The sequence below is a fragment of the Phoenix dactylifera genome, chromosome 4, assembly GCF_051530095.1.
Source record: "Phoenix dactylifera cultivar Ajwa chromosome 4, Ajwa_hap1_PhDact_Kaust_v1.1, whole genome shotgun sequence".
NCBI lineage: Eukaryota > Viridiplantae > Streptophyta > Magnoliopsida > Arecales > Arecaceae > Phoenix > Phoenix dactylifera.
In genome coordinates this window covers 19,399,344-19,402,487 of record NC_143193.1, presented here as the reverse complement: position 1 = coordinate 19,402,487, position 3,144 = coordinate 19,399,344, and the positions used below count along the sequence as shown (strand labels likewise).

The 3,144-nt window shown below is 41.9% G+C and overlaps 1 non-coding gene across 1 annotated transcript; it reads right to left on the bottom strand.

The window, feature by feature from the left end:
• Positions 1-318: 318 nt before the first annotated feature.
• Positions 319-424, bottom strand: LOC149753709 (small nucleolar RNA R71). Its single transcript, XR_016409296.1, has one exon. It is a non-coding gene; the product is annotated as a small nucleolar RNA R71 (small nucleolar RNA).
• Positions 425-3,144: the final 2,720 nt, after the last annotated feature.

Here is a 3,144-nt window from a genome sequence, read left to right as displayed (position 1 = left end):
CCCCATCTTGTATTCGACTACCTGAAGTAGCAGCGGTACAATACGAAAAAAAGTCTAGTGTGATCCAAATGCTCCCATCTTTTTATGGGCTCACCAACGAAGAACCATATAAATACCTAGATGAATTTCTTGAGATTTGCACCACTGTCAAGATTCAGAACTTCACTGATGATGCTCTGAAACTTAGATTATTCTCTTTCTCCTTTAAAGATAGAGCCAAACAATGGCTGAATTCTTTAGAAGCTAACTCGATTCTTTCTTGGGATCAAATGCAACAAGAATTTCTTAAAAAATACTTTTCCATAGGAAGAACGAACCAGTTTAGATGTGCCATTACAAGTTTCTCCCAAACTGAGGGAGAAGAATTTCATGAAACTTGGAAGAGATTTCGGGACCTAATCCGTAAATGCCCTCATCATCAAATACCTAAGTGGCAGCTAGTGCAATATTTCTATGACGGATTGACTGAACGAAACCGTCAGATGATCGATGCTGCATGCGGGGGGACTTTCATGCTTCAAAATGAGCATGAAGCATGGCAATTATTTAAAAATCTTAATGAAAACTCCCTCCACCATGCTTTCTGTTCTCGTCAAGTACCCCCGAGTTCTCAAAGAAAAGGGACCATTTGTGAAATAAGTCATTCCATGGACCTGTCTAGCAAGGTAGATGCATTGTCCCATAAGATTGATCAATTGATGATAGGAGGACATATCGTTAGCTCGTCCCAAGCACAAGTGTGTGCTATTTGTTCTAGCCCATCGCACCCTATTCATGAGTGCCCCTCAGCGCCCCAATTTTCCGAACTCGTGCAAGAATATATCAATGCTGCTCAGACACAGCCTAGACCGGATAATGACCCATTTTCCAATACATATAACTCGGGATGGTGGAATCATCCAAATTTTTCTTGAAGGCAGCAAGCTTCGAATAATGTCCAACCCTACTCCCAAAATTTTCATCTCTACCGTCCCTCAACTCAATTTCAACACCCTCCTCCTCCAACCCAAAGAAATACAGCCTTTGAGGAGAAAGTGTTGACTGCCCTTCGAGGTTTGGAGGCAAACACACAACTATTACACTCTCACACGCAATCAATTGCTAAGCTAGAATCCCAAATGGGTCAACTAGCCAATGCATTAAACAAGCGAGAGGAAGGTAAGCTTCCAAGTCAACCAATGAGTAATCCTAGGGGATAATACGTGGCTCAAGAAACTCGACTAAATCATGAGCAAGCCAATGCTTTGACTACCCTAAGGAGTGGACGTATAATAGATAATAAGGTTGGGGAGGGTAACAATAAAGAAGGTGAAGAAGAGGAGAGGAATGTAGCACATGAAAACCCAAAACCTTCTTCAGCTAGTCCACCATCTGCCACAACCAACATTCCAAAGGCTCCATTCCCTGAAGCACTTAATGCACCCTCTCCCTTTGGCAAGAAGGGAACTTCACTAGAAGAGATGATGGAGGTTTTCAAACAAGTTAAAATCAACCTCCCACTCCTTGATGCCATCAAACAAGTTCCCTCCTATGCCAAATTTTTCAAAGACCTTTGCACCCAAAAGCGAAAATCTAGAACACATATGCCTAAAAAGGTCCTCCTAACTGAGCAGGTAAGTTCCATTCTCCAACACAACACCCCTCCAAAATTCAAAGATCCTGGCGCTCCCACTATTTCCTGTGTCATAGGAGATAACTTCATTGATCGAGCACTTTTAGATCTAGGGGCAAGTGTGAATCTTCTACCCTATTCAGTCTATGAAAAATTTGGGTTGGGTGAATTGAAACCTACCTCGATATCTTTACAATTGGCTGATCGATCGGTGAAGATGCCAAGGGGGATGATTGAAGATGTTCTTATCAAGGTAGACAAATTCTATTTTCTGGTAGATTTTATCGTCCTTGACATGGAACATGTGCCCAACCTTAAAAAATAAATCCCTGTGATTTTTGGTCGTCCCTTTTTAGCTACAGCCAATGCATGTATCAACTGTAGAACTGGGGCAATGGATATATCATTTGGGAACATGAAAATTAAGTTGAATGTGTTTCATGCCGCTAACCAACATGTGAGGAAAGACGGGTGTTGCCTAATTGATGAAATGGATGATCTTGTAGAGGAAGCCCTTCCCTATATCTTAGCAGATGACCCCTTAGAGGCATGCTTGGCCCATTTTGACATTGACAACTTTGACATAGACAAGGCCATAGAAGAAGTCAACATTTTACTCGACAATCAATCTTCAATGAGTTCCCTTCCTTGGAAGATCCGACCTGAACCTCTTCCCCCTATTGCCAGCGCACCACTTTGTCCTTCCATTGATTCTCCACCTAAACTTGAGTTAAAGCCACTTCCGACAACTCTTAAGTATGCCTTTCTAGGACCAGAAGATACCCTCCCTGTAATCATCGCGGCCAACTTATCTACTGAACAGGAGAGTAAACTTTTAAGGGTACTAGAAGAGAATAAACATGCCATAGGATGGTCTGTAGCCGATTTGAAAGGGGTTGACCCCTCCATATGCATGCATCGAATCCACCTCGAAGATGATGCAAAGCCCACCCGAGAAATGCAAAGAAGACTCAATCCTAACATGAAGGAGGTAGTCAAGAAAGAAGTTGTGAAGTTATTAGATGCCGGAATCATTTACCCAATTTCTGATAGTAAGTGGGTGAGTCCGACACAAGTGGTACCCAAGAAATCAGGTATCATTGTGGTTGAAAATACGGAAGGAGAATTGATACAAACACGCACAACCACGGGTTGGCGCGTGTGCATTGACTACAGAAAACTTAATTCAATGACTAGGAAGGACTATTTCCCTCTACATTTCATAGATCAAATTCTGGAACGGTTGGCTGGTCAAGGTTTCTACTGCTTCTTAGATGGTTATTCTGGATATAATCAAGTACCTGTTTACCCGGACGATCAAGAGAAAACCACCTTTACTTGCCCATTTGGGACATTTGCATATAGGAGGATGCCTTTTGGACTATGCAATGCACCCGCAACTTTTCAACGATGCATGATGGCCATTTTTTCAGATATGGTGGAAAACTTTCTAGAAGTGTTTATTGATGATTTCTCAGTTTTTGGCCTATCTTTTGATGATTGTCTGGACATTTTGACCTTAGTTTTGAAAA